Genomic DNA, 25034 nt, shown 5'->3' with positions numbered 1-25034 from the left:
TTCTGAGAGTCTGCTTCAAATTGCATTTGTGAGTCGCTCTCTTTTATACAAGATTTTGTCATTGCACAATATGTAAGCAAAAGGTTACAGCTCAGTTCCCACAGTAAAATTCAAAAGGATCGCTTTCATGTATTCAGAACCCCGGAACATAATTACATTAACATCACCAGTTCCAACTGTTGAAGCACATCTTCCCACCATTAGGTACATTCCACTCGAGTTGTAAATAGGCAAGAGAAAGAGACGAGAACAGCTGCAAGGAAGTCAGACAACAGGGAACAGAAAGTGTGAGGATAATATTGGATGCGTAATTGTAGCTTGAAAGGTCTTGGTCCCAGCACGTGCGAGGCTGAAACAATAGACCGGCACGGCAGAATCACCTTTGAGCGGAGGCAACTGCTTTAGCAGTGTCCTCCCCCTACTCATAAAAGACGCATGAAAAGGCATATGCTTCTTCCGTGAAGCTTGGGAACAAAAGGTCACGATGCGGACAGTTGCCTGTTCGCAGGCTACGTGAGGGCAAGAAACAAAATGGATGCCGTATCTAAAATGGAACCCGAGGGTTCATTGGAGAAACCTGTAAATGAAACGAACTCTTCTGAGTAGCATGACGAAACCGCGTACACTTACTAAACTCGTCATTTACGGTTCATAGATACCACACTCCTCCATATTCGGCGATGCCCAAAACGTCGTAACGATTTTCACGGAACCTCAGCTGTCAGGGGAGACCATCTGAGGGGGTGGTTGTAAAGAAGCTAAGACAGATCTCATGTTCATTATTTCAAACTTTAAATCCCCCAAATAAGTATCACAGCACACAAGCCCTGTCAAATATACTTCTGCAAAAGAATGTTATTTGTATAGTGACTTTGTGGTTCCCCGTGATATGATCTATCTATAAAGCCACGCATCTGAACCTACAGCTCTCAAGTGGCACATTAGTTGGGGGGTATATGGTCTGACATTAACGCTCCAGCCACTATTCCTGTAGGGCTGATCGCAGTGATAAAGAAAAGTGGCTGTGGAAGAAAGGCCTGCGGGTGTGGGGGCCTACTGTGATCAGGAAACACTTTAGGGCGTTTTAAAGGCAAATAAAACATAATCTTTTTTACAGACCCTGCATCCCTCAGATGATACCCATTTATTGGCCCTAGGCCATTACTGCTTTTTTATGGCGGCAACCTGTATGTATCACACTGATGTGTGCAGCAGGCACGCAACCCACTCAGACACCTAACTGTAACTGGGCCTGATGCAGGATGCCCTGATCTGTTGGGGACGGGGAGCTGTGCTTTTGGTGTCGTAAGTGATGGAAGTAACAGGTTTCCTCTGAGGATACTCGGTTTTGGGGAGGAAGGGTGTGCGGGGGTCGGTAAGAGGGACTCTGCATTGGGCGCATCATGCACAGGAGTGAAGAGTAACACGTTGCTGAGTGTTTGCGTCAACGTGGGTAGGTCATCCCGCAACGCATCTGTTGTCTCATGTACGCGTCCTGGCATAAGCAGGTCCCGCCATGTTATCACACTGACAGGTGTCACTGTGTGAGGAGGGCGCCCTGCAGCAGGCACTGATTTGGGTCAGATAGAAGAGCACGGAACATGTTGGCACTTTAGGCCTACTGCGAAACGTTTAACTCCAAAAGAGCACTTTAAACATAGGTTTATGTGCTTTATCAGAAATGTGTCAGAAAAGCATTGTCTGCCCTATCAGTCCCTGATTACTGACGGGGTTAATTCCTCACTTTCCACTTGAAAAATCATAATGGGATTATGTAAGGTATTTCTCACACATGGCAAATAAAGCAGCCCATCTCGGCCCACTAGTATTCAGGACTTAACACAACAGCCGGCGCTGTCATCCTATGGCTTTGTGCAATGCCACAAAAGCTGCTCTGTAGTTTCAATATTCCTGTTGCAGAAATGGCACCGCCAGGAGTCTGCACTGCACTGCGTTTGGAATCAAAACGCTCCTAACACTAACAGTGAGAGAGCATGACATTCCTATTGGTGTATTTTTTTTTTTTAAACCTTGTAAGCCGTTTGTTCTCAGCTCCAAAGGGCCAAGCCTCTGCAGGTGTTTTTTTTTTGCCAATGGCAGAAGCACGCAGGGCCGGCAAACTTGAAATGGGGTTTCAGTTAAAGTAAACGGATTCCAAGATGGCTAGGGAGTTCATGCGTGCTTTATGGCAAGCGCGCCTCCTGATGCTTGAGTGGCCATGAGTCATGAAGCATAGAGGCTATTTTAAACTTGCCAATCCAAAATGGCGGAAGGCCATGCTGGGATGGCAAATTAAAATGTTGAACAAGTGAAAGAATGTAAGCAAAGAGGTAAAAAATGGACGCAAGCAGTCCGGCCGCACTTGGCACTTTATTGCGTGCCTGCCGTCTGAAGAAAAATAACATGCATAAATAAAATAACTCAAACAAGGGGAGGGGGAGTGATGTGAGAGCATGCAGAGTGCGGGGTGGGAGTGGGACGAATGGGGTGGGAGGAGAAAGCAATGAATAACAAGCCCTTCCATTGAGTGAGTGCTTAAAACAAAATTAAAGAAGAGTCTCCTCAGGTTTTGAGTGGAAGCATACAACTCATCCAGTTAGAACAGGGCAAGACCTAAACGCCCCTGAGCGAGGTAAACACAAGAATAACGGAGTTGGAAGTCTTGCGCTACAGTAACAGAATCTCCAGCGAGGCCCATAAAGAGGTTATGAAAGCGGCTAAACTGGGGATGAAAGAGTACGAATTGGAAAGCCTGTTCCTGCATTATTGCTATAAATGTGGAGGCATGCGGCACACGTCATACACTTGCATATGTGTCAGTGGAGACAACTCATCCATTTTGCATTACGGGCATGCTGGAGCCCCAAATGACAAGACCGTTGTTGATGGCGATTTGTGCTTGTTTGATATGGGAGGAGAATATCACTGCTATGGGTCAGACATCACCTGCACGTTCCCTGCGAATGGAAAATTCCCTCCTGATCAGAAGGCCATCTATGAAGCTGTGCTTCATTCATCACGTGCTGTCATGAAGGCAGTAAAACCAGGTGTTGCCTGGCCAGATATGCATCGTCTAGCAGACAGAGTTCATCTGGAAGAACTGACCAAAATTGGCATTTTGAAAGGCAACGTGGATGAAATGGTGAAAGTTCATCTGGGTGCAATATTTATGCCACATGGTCTGGGACATTTTCTTGGCATTGACGTGCATGATGTTGGAGGCTACCCAGAGGGAGTTGAACGGAGTACGGAGCCTGGTCTCAAAAGCTTGCGTACTGGACGGATTCTTCAGGAAGGCATGGTGCTAACAATTGAACCAGGAATTTACTTTATTGATCACTTGCTCGACCAAGCACTGGCAGACCCCGCACAATCCCATTGCCAGTGTAAAGTTCTAAACTTGCTAGATTGATTCAGACATTGGCTCTGAGCAGCCGTCTGTGTCTGGCGTTTCTTGCAGAGCTACAGTATTGTGATGAAAACTTCTACTATGCACAGCCTTTCAGCAACCTCTGAAATGCAAGAGCGCATGAATTAGTGAAATGCAAATGCTGATTTTTACAATGTGAACATTACTGAATATCTGTTTTTATAAGATGATCATCCCTCTAAGGTGATTCAGATATAAACTATGCATTCTGTGTAACTGCTTTCTTTGATTAACTGTCGATAATCACGTTCATCTGGATAGGCTGCTTCTGCTGATAGCACTCATAACGTTGTTGGAGGAGTTATTGCTGTGTGGGTTATGTGACGCGTTTGCAAAAAGGCATGAATTGTTATTTGTTATTATTATCATGTATGTATTGACTTTGAGAGACGGCGTCCAGTGTAGTTCACATGAAAGCTGAGTTTGATAGCTGCGCCGATGGTAGCAGAGGGATCAATTTTGCATTTTTTACAGGTTTCTCAAAATGTAGATCACTTGAATATTAGGATCATGGCGGTTCTGCAACTTTTCAACTAACTTATTTCTAGTCCACCTCTGTAGCCAGATCTTCCAGTTTTAAAGAACGTTGCTTGATTTCTGCCACTGCCAAGGCTATGCGTCACTGTCAGAGGCTTAATGCGCTGGACGTCTCTGGCAAAGTTCAAGTGACACTGCGAGCTCTGAAGATTAGAGGTCACTTGCAACGTTCAGACAAGGTCTCTGCATAACTATAGGTGTTTCACACCTATAGGCAAGACCACCAGAATTATGCGATACTGTTGCCGCAGCGTTTTCCGCATAATCGGGGATTAGTAAGGTTAAATATTTGCCATAACGCCGTTACCATGTGTAAAACTGTCAAAGTTATGAAGTAATACTATCACAGAGTGTGGCACATTACACTGCACAATTTGACTTTTCTTGATGCATAATCTAGCCAACCCTGCCACATACTTTGGTCCTTCCCTGCCGCATAATTCCAGTGGCCTTGTCTCTAGTTGTTGCAGTATTACTTAGATTTAAGACATGCAAAACTATCCAGTAGTAGTCTGTGGCCATGCCCTCTCTGCCCCTCCCACCAACACATCTCCAAAACAGCGATGGTCTGTGGTCTAAAGCATTTATGTCATAGCTCTCTGTTGGACTCCATGAGCACATGTTCCAATCCTAGCTTGCCCACTTAGCCTTTCATTTTTCTAAGGTCAATAAAATAAATACCGTTGAGTTGGATAACAATAGCATCCGCTTTTCCGCGTTAAGATAGCCATCGGTGAAAGTATGTTTTACCTAAGCATGCGTTATATACCTTGTTTTATTGACGGGTACATCACAACTTTAGGTACACATGTATGCATGTCATTCAGGAACACTAAACTTCCCGGCTTATAGGAAGAGTAACGCTGCCTTTGTCGCAGGACCTCACAGCTCCATCAAGTTTCTTGCCCATGTTTATGAAGCGACGTGTTTCAGAGTGTTGAAGTTATGCAAAGGGTGATGGGGCAGGAAATATGTTTTAGAACTCCCTCAGGGGAGCTCCCCCTCTAAGCCTGTCGGTGCATATTTTCTTTTTCTGGCTACTCCCTTGTTTACATCAAATATTTTTACTCTGTAATAATATCCCTGTACGTGCTTAATGTACTTAAAAAGGCAGCCTAGTGCATGACTTGTAACATTTTAGAATGCATCATGTGTGATGTTTCAGAGGATTTTCTATGCCTTTAGAGAGGCAAGCTGCCGCGCATAACTATTAGAAGATATCCATGAGCTGAATAATGGTGTTTAAATTACCAACAATGTCCATGAAGTCTTCCTACACACTCCTTTCACATTTCCATTTTATATTTAAAATGCATTACCTTAATCAGTCCAGTTTGCGCCTTAGGCAAGACATCATGGCTCACATTAGAGGCTTTTACAAGTGTGAATGTATGAAGCTCTGTGGTTATACTGAATAAGCAGCTACCTATGTTATGCCATCTATTAATGTAATACCTGCACTTTCACAATTGCTTTATTAACCTTCCTGCTTTCTCAAATTTGCTTGAAAATGCACGATTTTTCTTCTTTCTTTTCAAATTTTTCTTGGGGGGGGTTATCCTCCCAAACCCCCCTTTGGGGGTTCGGGCTCGCTTGCTGCGCTCGCTCGCTACGGTGCTGTATGCAAATCAATTTGCGCCTCACCACTTTCAAATGTCACCCACCGCCCCTGGTTATAGCGTGTGCTAACAGTAACATGAGTTACGTTTTCAAGCAGTGATTTAATTATTAGGAATTAGTATCTTTGAATTGTGCCTTTCTTATTGTGTACTCTTTTTATGTTTCATGGTTGTACTGTGTTTTCTTTTTGTTATGAGGTATACAAAAAAGAGTGAACAGGTGAGACCAAGTCTGGAAAAATAGTTTAGCATGCAGAACATAACAGCAGCACCACCATTTTTTCTGTTGACTCTAGGTGAACCTAGTATTAAATGGAGCAAACGGAAGAAGGTCTTTGAACGTTATGCAAAAGTCTGAGGCACATCAATGAGTTCTGAAAGAAAAACTGTTTTACTATTGCATTGTTTGCATCAGAAGGGCAGGAAGTGTTTGATCATCTTCCTGCCATTTCTCCAAGTGACGTGGAGGAGTTGACTGAATATGATAACTGTATAAAGAAATTAGATAATTATTACTTGCCAAAGGTCAGTACTATAGGTGAGCGATATCATTTTGGAAGCAGGGCACAGAGAGCGAGTGAGTCTGTAGAAAACTACGTCACTGATTTAAGAAAACCTGCACCGTCATGTAAGTTTAAAGGTGCGGTGGAGGAACCAATAAGAGACCAGTTCATGTTGGGGTGCAACATGGAGAAGGTTAGAGATAAACTTTGGCAGAAAGATGAACCTATACTAGATGAAGTTATCAATGAGCAAAGGAAATTGAACATTCAATGAAGTGTGGGGATTTTATTAAGAAATAATTGCCACAAAGTGTTAGTGTGGTGAAGAAGAAACAGACCTTTGGTGAGTTATGTTATGTTAAAATTATTTATTCAGCCCAGGTACCCCAGTTGGCAGTGAGTTGACAAGGAAAATGACAAACAAAAGTAATAAAGAGCAGAAGAGGTTTTTTAGGTGTGGGCGTGAGTCATTTAGCCTTTCACAAATAAAGTCTCGCAATGAAGGTTGTATGCAGGGGTTGTGGAAAAAAGGGTCACTTCCAATGTGAGAACAGTAATAAAAGAGGAAAAAACAAGATGAAGGACAAAGTTGATTTTGAAGAAGATAACTCAGAGTATGATTGTGGAGAAATAGTGTTGCAAGTTGCGGAAGGCAATAAAAAGTGTCCCATTGACGAGATTTTAATTGAAGGGGAGAAAGCAAGGGTATTGTTTGATTCTCGGGCAACAATAACACTGCCGAAAACATTTTATGAGATGTATCTATCAGGAATGGTAAAGTTAATGAAACCGGACATTAAACCTTATGCTTATGGTGGGGAACTGATTAAGTTGAAAGGTTATTTTGTGGGTATGATTGAGAGTGGGGGAAGGTTTGTGACTATATGTTTCCTCAAAAGGTGACAGCATACTGAGTTGGTTTTACCAAAAAGATTTGTGGTAATGTTAGATCCCAATAGTAACCCACCCACCATATTCAAAGATTCTATTCGGGTAGCGGGACCTCATGAGGATTGTGTGAAGAATGAGATCGTGGCTGTAGATTTGGTGGAAGAATTTCCTGTAGACTTCAGGTCAGAATTGGGTTGGTTGAAGGATATACCCATATGAATAAATTAAGGAATGGGGTGCAACCGGTGTATAGCAAAATGCAGAATGCACCATTCGCCATAAGAACAGACATGAGAGCGGAGTTGGACAGATTACTGAAGGATCATGTGATTGAAGAAGTCAAAGGGACTGAATAGTTAGCTCCGGTTGTGGTGGCAAGGAGGAGTAACAGAGAGGTGAGATCTTGCATGGACCTGAGGGAGTTAAGCAAAGGGGTTTGTTATAGTTAGCTTGGGTGACTTTCCTGCTGCTCAGCTGGTGTGGGTCTTGGAATGCCTGGTGACATAATAGAATCCTGGGTGCCTGGCTTGTGTGGAGTGGCAGTTGAAGGCAGACAGGCTGAATGGTAGGGAGGCCGCTCCTGGTGGGGTTATTGTTATCTTATACTTATCTACTTGGAACTTAACCTGGAACTAAGCCTAATTAAATCCAGCTTCTCATATGTACCTGGCTCAAGGACTTCATTATTTACAACATTTTTTGGCGACTTTGGAGTGAATTAAAAGATCCTACGTGTGAAGGAAAGAGTCTGGGTCTGAGATATTTTAAAGAATCTACGCTGTGAGGAAGAAAGAATTGAACTAAGAAGGTAAAGAATTTAATAAAAGACTATGTAACGTAGAAACGCCCTGGTAAGCCCCACCAGTGCTCTTTACCATTCGGACAGCCTGAAGAATGGGCGTTTGAGAGTTATCTGCTTTGATCAGAAGTCTCATGAGTGAAGACTGCGGATGAAGTAAGAGGAATCTGCCTACGATTTTCTGAGGAGCCTACTTTGTTATCTTGCTGTCTGGTAGTATATTTTTGTTTTTGGACAGTCTCCCATGGTACAAGAGTTTCACCGTGGTGCAACATATTTGGCACATTCTGATTAGTGATGTGCTTAATTTAGTGCCTTAGCCTGTTTTGGGAGCGTTTGACTGTAAATTCTACTTTGTGGGCAGCTTGGCGGGTTGACCGAAGCTGATCTATTGGATGTGAAGGATACCTCATTACTAGGCAAGACTGACTTGTTTGGGTAGTTATCAACTCCTGTGTAATATCGGTACAGCACCGCTGGTATTAATCCTGCACCGTAACGTTTGGAGGATCAACTGCTGCTGTGGGATCTTAAGTGAAGACCCTTTGGCTCCCCAGAGGAATTTAGCGGATTGTTGAGAATATCAGCACCCCTGGTGAGCCTTCACACTTTAGTGAAGGGCAGAGTCTATTTGCTGTGTGTGTGCACTAACTGTGAGTACTTTGTTTTTCTCATTTTGATGCCGAGTTGCGAGTGCTTCATGACAGTTGAGCCGCAGCTACACATTCAAAATGTCACGGATCACGAGCTGTCTACAGCACGCATACACTGAGCGCGTGCTGTCTTACCTGCTTCCTGCGATCCTCAGTGACGTGTGGCTCATGGCTGTTCTGGACGTTTTTCAGCACGGTGATCCCGGGAGCCATCCGCCGCGGCGTCACCGGTGCGTGCAGCCATTTTATGATTGGAGTTTGCCCAGTAAGTGTCTCTTGTACTTTCCAGCTGGGATATCACTTGTGTTGAAACCACTCATGACGCATGACCGGGATGATGGAAATCTTCCGGAGGACACAGAACTTTCCACAGAACTTTCCCTGCAGTTGTTTGGAGAATTGTTCCGCATTGAACTTTGTACATCTCCAACATCGAGTCCTATGACAAGTACACAATTTGGGCGAGGACGTCGGGTGAGAGATCGCTCACCAGGGTGAAAGACTTACTAAACACTGTCTTGTAGGGGGAAGTGTGTACATTTTACACTGACCTTTTCTGGCAGTTTGTACGGTTGTGGGGTGTTTAGAGCCCCAGTGCTGGATTATCGGAAGGTGTTTGTTTTTCCACTATTGTACTAGGTTGTGAGGGTGGCTAGTGCCCCTATTCAGCTTTCAAGGGTGAAGTTCACTCTATGGTGTACCATACTTTGGGGTTCTTGTATTCTGCCATGGGGAGGTCAACATTTTTTTTGTATGTCCTATTGTGTTATGTGTGTTAGGTTGTGGGGTGGTGAGTGCCCCAATTCAGTTTCCTATGGTGGGAGTTTATGGGGTGGTGAGTGCCCCGTGCACTTTGTTTTGGGGTGGTGAGTGCCCTATGGTGGTGTGTTTTGGGGTTGTGGGTGCCCCGTGCAGTTTGTTTTAGGGTGGTGAGTGCCCTATGGTGGTGTGTTTTTGGGGTGGTAAGTGCCCCGTACTGTTTTTATATTTTTGGAAGTTTACTAGATTTTTCATGCATTTATTGTTATGCTAACTAGTGCCATTTATGCTTGTTTTAATTTTTCACTGAGGGAGGGGGATGGGCAATGTTAATGGTTTTTTTAGAATGCAATATAAATGCTTACTTTTCACTATGCATTGGATATTTTCATGGTATATTGTGATAGTTGTTCACATTTCCTTCCTTCACTTGTGATATGTTGTTTCCCTAAGGAAGGGGGATATGTTATAGTTAGCTTGGGTGACTTCCCTGCTGCTCAGCTGGTGTGGGTCTTGGTATGCCTGATGACATAATAGAATCCTGGGTGCCTGGCTTGTGTGGAGAAGCAGTTGATGGCAGGCAGGCTGAGTGGTAGGGAGGCCGCTCCTGGTGGGGTTATTGTTATCTTATACTTATCTACTTGGAACTTAACCTGGAACTAAGCCTAATTAAATCCAGCTTCTTATATGTACCTGGCTCAAGGACTTCGTTATTCACAACAGGGTTGTAGTGGATAAATACCCCATTACCAACATAGCAGATAGGTTATCTCATTGAGTGCTGCTAAAGTATTCTTCTCATTAGAGCTAAAGTCAGATTGAGCTTGATGAGATGTCCAAGAATTTGACTGCATTCGTTACTCCTTTTAAGCACATTTCGGTACAAGAGAATGCCTTTTGGGTTGGCGGTTGGGTTGGCGTCCACAGCCTCTCTGTTCCAGAGAGCTATGGAACGAGTGTTGAAAGGGTTGGACAGCATTAAAGTGAATCGAGATTAAATTTTTAAAGTGTTTACAGACAGTAAATCTAACTATAAAAGGAGAAAAGTGTGAGTTCAGGCAAACACTTATAGAATGTTTAGGTCATGAAGTTTCTGACAAAGGTATCAAACTGAAAATGAGCCAAGTCGGGACAATTACCAGGTTGGCCACACCTCAAAACAAGGAGGAGTTACTCAGATATTTGGGGATGGCCAAATATTATTGGAAATTAATTCCCAACTTTGTGAAGAAGAATTCAAATTAATAAAACGTGAATTAACTGTTGCTCCAAATCTTCATAGTTAAGATCCTAACATAAAGTCTACATTAATTACAGATGCTAGTGTTAAGGGCATAGGAGCTGTGTTGTTCCAAGGGGAAGGGAGCAAAACCAAAACTATTATGGTTGTGTCGTGAGGTTTGAAAGGTCCTGAATCAAGGTACTCGGTTATAGAGAGGGAAGCCCTGGCAATTTACTGAAAAAGACTGATCTTTTTTTGGGGATGTGAGTTCCAAGTGAAGACTGACCATAAACCTTTGAAAGAAATTTTCATTAAAACGGCATTGATGCGGTGTCAGGGAGAATCACTAAGTGGGTGATTGTATTACAAGAGTATCATTTTGTGGTGGAATAAATACCAGGAGTTAAGAATGTTGTGCTTGATACTTTTTCTTGTTTGGTGGAAAATGTTTTAGGAATCAAAAGTGGGGAAGAAGAGTCTGAAGATGAGGAGGATGTTGTTTGCTTTGTTGAAGGCAATGCCATTTCTGCAGAGAAATGGAAAAAGGCTACCAGTGATGATGGTGAGTTGCAAGTGGTGTGCAAGTTTTCAAAGATCAATTGGAATAAGAAAGAGTGTGGTAATAAGGAATGTCTGAAATGTTGGAAAGTGAGGGATGACCTGTCAGAAAAGCAGGGACTTTTGCTCAGAGGTACAAGATTGGTTCCTCCTGTAGTACGAAGTAATTATTTGTTGAAGTTGGCACATGAAGGGCATCAAGGGGTTTCTAAGATGAATGAGCAGTTAAGGACAGTTTATTGGTGGCCAGAGATAGACATGGCAGCAAAAAGGTTAGTTAGGGAATGTGTACAATGTATGACGAGTGATAAGGTTTTGAAACCCAGAGTCCAACCCATGGTGGTGTGGAAGGTGCCAGAAGGTCAAGAAGTTGCATTTGATATCCTTGGACTTATTTACTCCAAGGCATATTCCACTTATGTGGTGGTATTGATGAATCTAATTCGAGGTGGTGCGAGATTACCTTTACAAGGAGTTGAAACTAGACACATTGTAGCATTTCTGAAGGGTCGTGTAAGAGGGTGTATAACCTTAGGGTGTTGCTCACTGACAATGGTGTTCAGTTGGTTTCAAGGGAAATGAAGATATTTCTGGAGCAGTGTCGGATTAAGCACAAGAAGAGACCAATGTAGTAGTGGAACACTCCTAAGAAAACCATCAGAATGGCCAAGGACAATGCTGTGGAGTGAAAAGAAGAGGTGCAAAGCAAAGTTGATGTTTATGGCCTATCTCCCCATTCTGTCACCAGGAAGTATACTTTTCAATTATTCAGAAAGAGGAAACCGAGCTCTGAAATGACTCCTCCTCCCTCCTCCCCCCCCCCCCACCTGCCCCCAGGTGAGTGTGAAGTGTGAGGAGAGGATGGGAAATACCAGGAGGAATGCGAGCACAGTAGGAAGAGACAAGAAGCGGAAAAGTTGGATAAGTGGAAGTAGTTTGATGAAAGGAAAAGGGTGAAAGTCACTAAAGTGCTAGTAGGTGACTGGATAAGAATTAGAATGCCTGGTGGATAGGTACATAGGATCCTATTTGCATTATGAAACTGTTTAAAATGCCATTAAGACCACAAATAACACAGTGTGGAATCTGAATAGGGTAAACGGTGGCATTGTAAGAGTGAGGGTAGAATAACTCAAACCAAGTGGGAGTTTTAATGAAAGTCTGATTACAAACAATAAAAGGGAGAAGAAGCATTTGGGCGAGTGAAAGGAAGGTGAAGATTCCTATGTTTTGGAGGATTATGAGAGGAATTTCAATAGGACAGTGTCGTTTTTTGCATTTGTAATCACGTGTAGCAATTTCTTTTTTGAATATAGATATCTGAATTAAGTTAGTAGCTATTATTATAATACGTTTTTATAGCATTGTTTAGATTGAATTTATACTTTTATGTCTTGGATTTTATATGAGAGGGAGATGCGTGGTAACTCGTTTAAGCCCTGGGATGGTGTAGAACATGGAAGCCTCACATTCTTTTGGAACTTCACGTTATGGAGATTCTTGATGGAACTTGTAGGAGTTGTGAGGGTGCCTAAGAATGGAGAAGGTGGCTGAGATTATTTCCCTGTATCCTGAAACTTAATAAACACATTGGATCTTCTGCGTGATTCTTATCGGAGGATTTTACATTTCTACACTGACCTTCATCATCATGAATCCAACCTACTCTGCAGAGGTTTACCACTGTCAAGGTTAATAGGATTATGCAACATGGAAGAGCAAATCATGTGAAACGATTATCCAAATATACAGCGAAAAAAGGCAAATTATGCATCAGATTCTCTGGAAATATTCCTTCAACAATTTTAAAATCTGCAAATTATTTATAAATTATTTTGAAACTTAATGACTCCATAATTAGGCAGTAAGCAATGTGTATTTATACCAATTAATAACAATACCTAGAAGCAAATTAATTAACAGCACATAATCAAACACAAAAATGATACCACATTCAAAGTCATCTTTGTCAAGGTTGTAATGTTATATGTAATCTCATCTGCAAAGTAATTTACAACATTTGAAATTACATTGTTTCATTGAGGGTGAGGTCATGAGCAATGCATTTGCTTTCCAACATGTGCAGGTGCGGTTGGCTTTCAGCTGTGTGCAATGGTGTTTGGCTCTAAGACCTGGCATGTGCCCAACCCATTGCAAGTGGACAACCTCCAAGATGGCGTTGGGCCTGGCTTTGGCACACACCCTACGTCGAACCCACCACAGATGGCCAACTCTGTGTGTAGCAGTGATTGGCCGCAAGGTCTAGCCTTCAACTAGCTCCTGCGTCCAACTGACCGTGGGTGGCTGACCCCTGTCCAGAGGGCATGGCCACAGGCCATGTAAAGAGAGAGTTAGCAGTAAGGCCTGGCATTTAATTGGGGGGAAATACCAGCACTGCACAGGCCTTTGATCAGACCTTGTGCCCAACCTGCTGTTGGTCATGAACCACCATTGCACTGAAGAGTTAGCCAATAGAGCTTAGCCATTGGCCGGGTCTTTTTTTGGAATTCGAATCCCAGTTTGGAACCGCAAATCCATGGCAAGAGTCATGTGAGAGTACTCTGAACCAAGGGCAAGCTTCCCCACCTATATTTCCTCTCTCAAGGTTTTGCAGTTCATGTGCATCAAAGGGCATTTCATGGCTAGAGCCTGGGTATTGACATACAACCACTTACAGGTAGGGGCGGCTCCTCCATTTGAGAGGAGGAGCGTCACCTCGCATTGGTGTCCACTGAGCAGGAAGTCCTTCCCTTTCCTGCTCAAGGACGCCAATTGGGTGAGAGGTGTGCACCAGGGGAGCAGTATAGGGTGAGTTCGGCGTCGTAGCGCCCCAGCATATTTTTATCGTTGTAGCCATCACTGCCCACACTTTTTGATGCAAGTCCCTTTTTACAATCATTAGTAGACAGGGATTTGCTCTAAAATCTTACGCCCTCCTTGAGGCAGGCATAATTAGGATTCATGTTTTTGTTCCTAGGTTTCCAACTTTGCATGTCTACTGCATTGTACAGCACGCATGCAAAGTGGGGAAACCTTAAGGCATATTTTTTGTCCTGAAAGGGAGCTCTGCCAGTACAAAACCTATGCTTCAGAAAACACACACACCATTTCACTATGCACCATGCATTAGAAGAAATTACACATTTTGTCTATCTCTCTTTGATGGCAGGCAGCACGGCAACTCTACTTAGGTGCACTGTTGCCTTGTGCCAAAGAATAGTAAATCTGGGCTTTAGTCCTTTGCAGTGAACATGGTAGCAGTGAGCACTTGTCTCCATCATTCCACTAGCACCCAGTGCAACGGTCGGCCAATGGCGCTAGACAAGGCCGTGGAAAGAGGGAAGGAAAGGAAGAGTTAATATTCTCAGCCTAGAAAAGTATCTATTTTTCGTGTAAATACTCCAGTTCCTCTTCTGCACCAGATTTATGTCTGTTGTCAGAAACTCCAGTTATTTGTCTCTGGGGCTCGAGCAGAACTCCATCTCATACATCAGATTCATTGCTGTCCTGATGTAGCGTTGTAATGCAGGCTCTATAAATTCCGGTTCTGTAAGCCTGGCCCTTCCTCCAGGCCTGCGGTGACCTCGCCCCATGTGATGATTTACCGCCACCATCAGGGATGTTGTCCCAGTAGATGCGCCCAGTGAATCTGATCAGAACACCGAAGCAGGCCCTGCTTTATTGCTGAAAATTCTGAAGTTGCTTTTCCCTTAAATCACACCATTCTTCATCTTAACTTTTGCAGTTTGATATTTTATTTTCTATCCAGTTGCAATCTGCGTGTTTGTATTTTAGTAGGGAGTTAGCTTTAAAAAGATAAATTACCTACTATGGCAATCATTTAGAGCATTGTGGAGCAAAGTAGAGCATTGTAGTGTTTCCAAAATGTGCTTCGCCAACTTGTACTACTGCATGCACAATATTGCATGTGGTACCAATGGATGATTACAAGTCACATCATAATTTATGCAAAGGTGGAACTATCCTGGAAAGTCTCCTTTGAAAAGGGTAGATGGTAATCCCACGACCATCAAGCACACCTGAAGCAAAATACAATCAATCAACCCAAACTACCAGCAGACGTGTCTAAAGAAGATACCTGTGTGGGTTTTACACGATAAATAAACCACAACACTAACCTACGAGCCCTGTTGGCACAAGTCAAAAGCCACAATACCTTGTGTGCAAAACCATATAACTCATACACAACAACACAGTACCCCTGAATACAGTATTAACAACAAACTATTCAACGTCTCCCACAACGAGGTGCACCCCATCACAGCAATAAAACAATGTTCCAAATCGCTATTCAGTTGCACCAAGAGGTACATGAGAATGATTGACAGAGCCAACGGGAACTACAACTGTGCCAAACGAGGCAGGACTGTAACACAAGCCCCTGCACCCCCTGTGGCGCATGAGGGTCCATTAGCCGTCCGGTGGGCAATCTTTCAAGGGGTCCCCATTCAGATCAAGGTCTGTGAAATACAGGAGACTCAGGGGCCCCTCATCACATTCTGCGGGGTGGGGGCATCATTTTGCGTTATGTCACTGAAACGAGGATGGTGGGGGTTGGGATCTATACAAGGCCCAGTGAGCCCTGTCGTGTGAATAAGTTCCCACAAGGCTGGAAGGCTCTGACGAGCATGGCTCCAGACCAACCCCCAAAGAACGCGCATGACAGGGTATGATTACCGCCGATGGGACACCATCATGCCTGTAGTATCTGGCTGGATATGTTATAGTGTTTTCCCTCCTGTAACCCACACTGAACACCCACCCACCACAGGCGTCATCAGTCAGGTGACCCTGACAATAAAAGGGGCGGAGTGGATGTGCTCTGGGCCAGTTATCTACCCCAACTATATGTGTACGTGTGTTCCTTCTATGAGTATGTGGGCTTAGCACCCGCCAACTCTACATTGGCGATGAGGGGGCTGTGCCTGTGCATGCAGCATCCCAGAAGCTGTAGGAAAAGGGGAGAGAGCTGCCCATGTGCAGGGCACCCCCTGGAGAGGGTGTGAGCAGTGCCTGATTGCTGTGGGGCGTGCGACGAGCCCTGGGCGTGAAATGGCTGATCGCCCGCGGAGCATGAGAAGAGCCCAGGCGTGAAGACGGTGACCGGTAGCCCACCCCGCACAGGCACGAAGACCAGCGGGTGTGAGAAGTGCCCCGGGCGAAGGTGAGGAGGTCGGGAGCCCACCCTGCACCTCATGTGCCTGCAGGAGATCCGCATCCCTGTACAGAGGCACCCACTACCTCACGGGGCATGTGAAGAGCCCCGGATGCACTCACGTCGAGCCGGAGCCCAACCCGCTGCCGTGGTAATGGCGACATAAGGCCTGAAACGGGCAGAAGAAAGAACAGGCAGGCCGGCCGCGGGCCGCATCCGCTGATCGCCTGCACAGCGAGTGAAGAGCTGGTGGCGTGACCCTGCCACCAACCTAAGGGAGCCCGATTGAAGAGCGAGCCGAGTTGAGCCCATCCGCATCGGTCGCGAAGTCCGCCGGGCAGGAGGTGAGCCCGCAGAAAAGGGGACAGTGTCGCGGGACCGTGGTGTGCACGAGAAGCGACCCCGGAAGGTACGAAGCCAGCAGGAGCCCACCCCACACATATGGCCAAGAGTGACCCCTGACTGGTCCGAGGTCCCACAGCAAACAGCAGTGGCTCTACCCCGCACAGCAAAGGAATTGGACGTGGCTGCTGCGGGCAGGTCGGGAAAGGAAAGTAAAGTGCGAGCAGACCAGTGAAGCGCCAACACTTCCCCACCGCCACGCAGCGCGAGACATGTGAGGCTGCGGCGGTGGTGGAAAGAGCGAGGTGAAGACTGCTCTGGTCCTGGTAAGAGAGGACAGGGAGCGCTGTGGTGGAGCGAAAGGCAGAGCCGCAGGCGCACAGTAGAAGGCGGCGAGGTAGCCCGCCTCATGGTTCAAGCCCTGAGGTAAAGCACCCATAAAAGCAACAAGACGTCCAGCGATTGCCCCCCGCACAGCAAAGTGAACGTACTTGAGTACAGAAACACTCACCACAGTGCCGAGGGAGCTCCTCAGCGAAGTCCGGTTGGGTGTGCGCCACACACACAGGGGGGTCAGGCAGCGCCAAAAGATAGGATGCCCTGCCCACTAGCGGGATGAAGCGAGGCCAGCAGCGCATAACAAGCTGCTAAGGCCAATCCAGGCGCTGAAAGCACAAAGGCCTCACAAGCAGTTTCAGGGAAGCCTACTAGTACCTGCAACTCTGCCCTGTCGAAGCCCGTGAATGTTGGACAAGCTGCAGCACAGCGGAACCAGTGGAGGTTCCAGAAAGTAAGGAACAGGAAAACGGCCGTGATCTGCCATGTTATTCCTGCAGTGTCATCTAGTAGTTGTTTGTGTTACAGCAGCTAGGACAAATCAAGATAACATAGAGCACAAGTCTGCAGCAAGGGGATGATCACTGTAGCTTGCGTTAGACCAGTGCCAAAGAGAGTCAAGAGAAGCAGGCCCAGGCAGGTTAAAGGGACAAGGAGCATTAGCAAAAACAAACAGAAAGGCAACACTGGACAGTGGGAACTGACAAGTACAGAAAAGAGTGCGCAAGAGACTTGTCATGCTAGAGTGGCGCCAAACCACTGCAAAGGGACGGGGCGGAACGTGCCAGGAGTGCAAGAACTCCACACAGAGGCAGTTGTGGGTACGTTACTCAAAGCAGATGAAGGCAGCTAACAGGGCTCGACGGAACTGAGAGGCAGTCCACCGAGACTGTGCCATGTTGTTGAATGGAAGCAGCAAATAGGCATCCCATAGCAAATGGGCCAAGGCAAGAAACAGGCCTATACCCCAAACAACAAATACCCAAAGAGGCCAAAAGGAATGCGCAGCAAATGCATCCAAGGAAGTAAATGAAAGTGCACCATTGGAAGGAGGATGAAGATCTACTAGAGTTCAGGGCGAGAGAGAAGAGATCTGACAAGAGGTCCTACAAGGACGGAGAAGACATCCGGGGAACACCTGAAGAAGAATGGAGAAGAGATCCATGAAGAGAACGACTGAAGAGATGTCCATGACGAGGACCAAGGGGAGGTCCGCGAAGAGGACCAGGAAGAGACGGACGAGAAGTCTCACAACAGTAACTAGAAGTCAGAAGTAATCAAGCGAGAGAAGGTTGCGACGACAGGTCCACTCAAGGAGCGAAGTAAAGACAGTGTCCTAGTGCTTGGAGTGCACGCTACACGGAGAAGCCTGGTTAGAGCGAACAGGCATGAGAGAAGACAAGACCGTGTCGCGAAAGAAAGCGAGGACAGAACTTGAGTGGCAAGACGCCATGGCGAAAGATGAAAAGGAGAGTAGAAGAGTAAAGAGGTGTGCGTGACAGATCAACACACACACCAGAAGGGGAACATCTGAAGAAGAAAGTGCAAAGGTGCAAGATCATCGGAACACGGTGCCTGGAAAACATCACTATCACGGGAAGTACACATATACTTGCGAATCCCAAGATCACCTGATGACGACAGAGGCGAGAAAGCAGGTCCATTGCTAACAACCACCTCTGGGATGGAACGGACACAGGACCGTGGAAATCCATGAGGTTGAGGCCTCTGGGACACCGGTGGCAGCGGGTCCCAACACAAGAGATGGACTGTTGAAGTTCACTCTGGAAATCCTGGGAGAACAAAGGTAACATGCCAAGGAACAAGTGCCAACAACACCCTTTTCAGGTGGAGCTTCGGACATGGAGAGAGGACCCGTAGTGATTCCTCCAACGCGGTTGGAGCGACAAGGCGGCAATCCACCGGTCCAGTGGAAACCTGGCAGCAAAGGGCCTCCGGGTCGTCTAGTGAGAGGGGACACTCACGAGAGAGGTGTATCTGTGAGAGGGATATCCTGCAACTGCAAATCCCATTAGATGAAGATAATAACCAGTTGGAGAAAATACCCTAACCAGGACTATACAGTGGAAAGTAATACACAAATGATCCACCATCATTCCGTCTGCACTTTCACTGGATGTGGAACAGAAAGAGAGAGACTGTAGATCCCACTTCCAGGTTGCAAGTCCAAGAAAAGACCACATCCACAGAGCACCCTGACATCGTGCCAAGGAGAACTAGTGGTCCTGGAGGCAAGGACACCATCGTCAGTGGTTGACCAGCAGCAAAAGACACTACGTGGGAGTCGTCATTATTGTGTTATGTTTTGTTTGCCAATTGTATTTTCTCTCACAGGTTCGGACTTCATTTGTTTGGAACTTCATTAATGTTTGGGAGGGATGTAGTATCCGGATGGATACGTTCTAGTGTTTGCCCTCCTGTAACCCACACTGAACACCCACCCACCACAGGCGTCATCTGTCAGGTGACCCTGACAATAAAAGGGGCCGAGCGCACGTGCTCTGTGCCAGTTATCTGCCCCAACTATATGTGTCTGTGTGTTCCTTCTACGAGTATGTGAGCCTAGCGCCCGCCAACTCTACAATGCTAAACTGCAAAGATCTGGGAGCGACTGTTTGCCAGCTACTGGCAAATTTGCAGACATTGGCCGTCATGCTAGCTGCTGGGCTGAGAGCCCCCCCCCCACCCCCGTAGAGGGGCTATTGGCGAGCCCCGGGCAGTGCGCCTGGTGCGGCCGCTGCAGGGACATCATAGCGGGTCATGGAAGAGTGGCCGCAATCAGTTGTGGCCAGGGACTGCCTGTACCGATGGATGCTGAGGTGGGGAGGAGCCCTGCTGCTGACTTCACCTGCTACTGGTAGGTGTTGTGGGGGAGCTGCGCCTGCTGCCGGCTGGGGACTGCCTATCCCTGTAAACATCATGGCACAGAGGAGCCCTGCTATGGACCTCACCTGCTACATTTGGAGTGCTCTGGACATCACCTGCTCGGGGATCCCTCCAGGCCTCAAATCACTACCGGTGAGTGTCACAACACCCTAAATGCCGGGCATAAAGCAAGAATCCAAACAATGGTGAGAAGATCATGCTGTGTAAATATGCATTTTATATTTGTCCAACCCTAACCGCTTCAACTTCCATTAAAATGTCATCTTGAGTGAATTTGCTATTTGTATATATGCAACTCTAACCACTAGTATATGTAGTAGTCTTATGTACTTACTACCATTCTTGTGTGAATTTTGAGTTTATCCATTTGTATCTTTTCTTTGAGTTAATTTAAAACTTTTATATATGTAACTCTAACGACCAGTATCTGTAGTAGACTTTTATAAATACTATCATTCTTATGTGAATTTAGAGTTTTTCTGTTTGTATCTTTTATGTAACTCATACACTGTGAAGTCCTTATGTAATGTAACTTGTCCTTTTGTAAAGCGCTCTTACACCAAGTGTGAGCTATAGAAAAACGCATTAAATAAATAAATTAATAAATACAGGACCACAATAAATCCGAGCAATAGAAGAGATACCCAGGTGGTAAATCATTGATTCCGAATAAGCTCAAGGCCAAACATATTCATCCAAACTATTTATTATTGTAGTACGAATTTGACCCGAAGGTACTGGAACTCTTAGAAAGACCACTACTTACATTTCAGTCACATTCAGATGTTTTCTTTGGCACTGGAAGAATACCCGATTTGGCCAAAATCACAGAATGTTGTGCCAACACGAAATTCAAACCTTTACCCAGTTACAAAGATGGCCCCTTTGACCATGTTGCCACATCCTATCCTCACTGTTGTTGTATTTTTTGCTATATTGCTGACAGTGAATCTATTCTGTGATTGTGCATTATTCCAGCTCATAGTGTCCACGACCCATTGGTTATTACAATCAACTGTTTGATGAATCATGAATATGTCATAAATAAGTCTCTGAGGTATTTTTACCAGCATATTGCGTTGTTAAATGGCTAAGTGAACGTGGGAGCAGAGAATACTAGATTATGTAATATACTTGTTTTCACAAACATGGTAATGCCCCAGTTACTTATCTGTAAACTTCATTACTCTGGGTTCAGGTCCTTTCCGTTACAGTCCTAACTGGGTGAGAAATCTCTGATCCCACAGAGGCGCAGATAAAAGTGCAAACAAATACTACTACTACCAATATGGCCGACTTTCCCTTCCCGTGACCTACAACTAGGAGAAGTCAGCTGACATCACCTCATGGAAATACTAAAACTCAACAAACTTCCCAGAATACTCTGACTGTGTCTCCTTCACTGGAAGGGAGGAAGGGACTCAGGACTATGATGGAGAAGACCTGAACTTTGTGTAATGAAGTTTACTGGTAATAAACCAGGGCATTATCTCCAAGTGTGTCTTTCCTGTCCTAGTCCTAACTGGGTGAGATGGTATCCAAGCGAAAGAACAAGCAGAGCCAGCACTCAAAGTGTGATGCTATAACCACCAGACATTTATTTACAGCATGACAGTTGAGCAATATATGTTGGGCGTTATTGTCTGCAACACACTTTCACCAAAAGCAGACGACACTCCCCCTCCCATCACCAAATGGTAATGTGACATAAATGTGTGGGAGGAAGCCAATGTGGCTGCCATACAAATATCTATCATGGAGGCTCCTTTCAGCAAAGCCCAAGATGCTTCCATACCTCTGGTAAACCCACCTTGAACAGGACCTGAAAGAGTACTCTCAGAAGCTTTGTAAGTTAAAATGTTCACTTATTTCAACCACCTGCTTAAAGTTGCAAGTGATGGTTGTAAACCTCAACCAGATTAGCCAAACAAAGATTGCACCTTTGTAAACGATGCGATTGTACCTTTGTAAAAGATGCTGTTCTCACCATGTAAACAGATGAAGTTCTGTGCACATCAATAGAATGCAAGTGTCTCTCCTCCAGAGTAAATGGATTCCCAAAAAAGACTTTAACCTAGCTCTACCCAGCTTGTTGATGTAGTGAATGGCTGAGATATTGTTAATCTGAAGCAAGAATATGCAATGAGAGAGATTCCTGGTTAAACTCTTCACTGAAAATATTCTAGCCGACAGCACCATGCAGCTGATGTGGAGAAAGGTCCTTTGCAGAACCAGAGCCTGCCTATCAACTGGTCTTGAAGGTTGGAACCTTATATTAGCGTTCTCACACCTGACTCCAGAATGGCACTGGCACAAATCAGATCCAGAGATGGTTCCCCTTTCCAGAGTTTCACAGTGATCAACTACTGATGAAGCTCTTCCAAAGAATTGATGGGGCCGGGTTCCTCTCTACCAATTAACTCTTAAACTCTTGGTAAATGAATCTTTGTTGCCTGCTGACTAGCGTAGATGGGAAAAATAACTCATTAGGACAAATACAACATCTTTAAAGAACCCTGACTCAGAAGAATCACAGACTCTGTAATACACGTTTATGGGTTTATTACAAAGCCAAAAATAACTGGACACACAGACACCTCAAGACGAGATTGTAGTAGTACAATGGAACTAATCCAAATCCAAATCTACGAGCAAGACGAAGACACTGGATCATAAAAAGAATGACAAGTTCCAGAACCAGAACACAGGCAATGATTGCCCCTATGTCAAGATCTGTCTTCATTTGGGAAAATAAATGAAAAGAGCTAGTCTATCCCTACGCTACTACTACCATGACTTCCCTACTTATCAATCCCCAGGCAAAACCAGGAAAAGGTGTCAGCTTGTGAAGACTTCCTAAGAAGTGCACTCACGCTGTATGCTTCAAGTAGCCAAAGCTACAGAGCTCATTCTAAGATGCTACCTCCCTCTCCTTCGATCTCCTCACCTCCTCTCCTGACTAAACCCCTGGGGCACTGTCCCTAATTCAAAAGACAAAACACAAAATACACCCATTGCTTGCATCTCGATGACCTCATCCTGTGGGGCACTTCTCATAAGTAATTTTCCATTTACACCACCAACACCACCAACTCATCCGAGACGCCAAAAGAACCTCCTTCAAGGAACACATCAACAACAAGGCACACAACAGCAAAGAGCTCTTCAACATCATAAAAGAACTCTCCACCCCCAGCTCCAGCTCCAATGACGTACCACCGTCACAAGAACTCTGCGACTCCCTGGCCACCTTCTTCCACCGCAAGATTGCAGACATCCACAACAGCTTCAACACCCAGGTGCCGACGACTGACGCTGACGCCCCGACTCAACACCCACCAAACACACCGGCCTCCTGCGCTCCTGGAACAATGTCAATGATGAAGACACCATCCAAATCATGAGCACCATCCACTCCGGCTCACCCTCAGACCCCTGCCCCCACCACATCTTCAACAAGCAAGCTCCATCATCGCACCCCAACTCCGAAAGATCATCAACAGCTCCTTCAAGACGGCCTCCTTCCAAGAGAGCTGGAAACACGCCGAGACCAACGCCCTCCTCAAGAAACCCAAGGCGGACCCAAAGGACCTCAAGAACTTCCTACCCATCTCCCTGCTCCCGTTCCCGGCAAAAGTCATTGAGAAGACCGCCAACAGACAACTGACCCACTTCCTGAAGGAGGAAAATGTCCTGGACCCCTCCTAATCAGGCATCCGCAGCAACCACAGCACTGAAACCGCCCTCAACGCCGACACTGACGACATCAGGACCATACTGGACAAAGGCGAACCACGGCCCACATCCTCCTGGACCTCTCGGCCACTTTCGACACTGTCTGCCACCACACCTTACGCACTCGCCTCCACTGATCAGGAGCAATAATGGATTATGATGGAAATGTAATAGTTGACTGATGTGTGACATACTACACTTAGTAATGAGCACCAAAGGAGCCAAAAATAACTACACAACCAAAAATTAACATCCCACAATAACGCCTCCCCACCCCCATCGGCTACTCAAATATGCGGCACCTGGTGAATCCTAAGAAAGACATAATATACAAGAAGGAGAGAGGAGGAATAGAGGGACACCATCCAGGCGAGTGTCGTGTCCCTCCAGGCGCCCATTGATATCATTCAGGCGGGTTGCCAGTGTGACGAGTCGGGAGTCAATAGATTAGAATCCTGCCCTGAGTTCCGCCAGAATGGCTGCTGCTCCATCCAATGCGGGTTGGTCTTGGCCCGAGGCTCTATGTACTTCGTCTCGTCGGGGGGCTTGTCCCCATCGAAGCTCAGCTGCTTTTATCTCAGTTCAGCTCAGCCCATTTTGGAAGGTAATGGAGACCTGGGCCCAGGTTCGTCTCTGTTATGGCCTGGGACGTGGCAGGGTTGAGGAAAAGGTATGATGGGCCCCAGGTCACTCAACAGGATTCAAATTCAACACCTACCCCTGATTGAGGGCATCAAGGATAATTATGGATTGGCACACTTTTGTAAGCTGTACACCCAATAACGCCAACAAAAGATTCTCCCGGTAGCAGTGGTGTCGCAATTTGATAAGCCGATCATGAGCCAGTCAAGTGCGGGGTGGTATGCCCCAGGAGGGCTATGTTCAATCACTCCAGTCCCAGGGCGTGGGATAGCATACAATTAACATGCACCGTATCTGCCAACGTGAGGGGTGGGATGCTAATCATGATGCTGCATTTTATGTTTCATTGTTAGCCCGGGCCAGCTAAAAAAAAAAACAAGTGGACATGCTGCCCAGCCAGGGCCGGTCCTAGAACTTTTGGGGCCCCGGGCGAAAGGGAAGATGTGAGGCCCCTCTAATTTGCATGTAACATCACAAGAAGTGACCACAGAAAGTGACATTGCGGGACTATTAATCTTATTTGGCATCTCTGAAGAGACCTAACGTGGATATCAGTAACAATGACAAAAAGATAAATATACAAATTAAATAAGTCCATATATTTTCAAACTGTATTAAATGGATTACATTTGTCACATTGGATGGAAAAGCTAGTTCCAGGTCTTAGAAAGATGGATGTTTTTTCACTCAATGTTAACTGATTGTTTCCAGATGAGTGCTTGAAATTCCAGTTCTGTCTCATAAAGGGGGGAGATCCTGTTGAGATAATGAGGGGCGGGATAATTCAAAATATAAAATTACACAAAAGCAAACCTCGCACATTCCAAAAGTCTCCTTTACCATTTTGTGTCATTATGCTGCCACCTTAAGAGGACATTAATACTAAGTAATTTCTTTTAACGTATATCTTCTCACCAGTATACCA

At 45.5% G+C, this 25034-nt stretch overlaps 1 pseudogene; it reads left to right on the top strand.

Moving 5' to 3' along the window:
* Positions 1 to 3412, top strand: part of LOC144823060 (xaa-Pro dipeptidase pseudogene) — a 46147-nt pseudogene extending 42735 nt beyond the window's left edge.
* Positions 3413 to 25034: the final 21622 nt, after the last annotated feature.

The sequence above is a fragment of the Lissotriton helveticus genome, chromosome 3_1 (assembly GCF_964261635.1).
Source record: "Lissotriton helveticus chromosome 3_1, aLisHel1.1, whole genome shotgun sequence".
In the NCBI taxonomy this organism is placed as follows: domain Eukaryota; kingdom Metazoa; phylum Chordata; class Amphibia; order Caudata; family Salamandridae; genus Lissotriton; species Lissotriton helveticus.
This window is presented reverse-complemented; position numbering and strand designations above follow the sequence as displayed.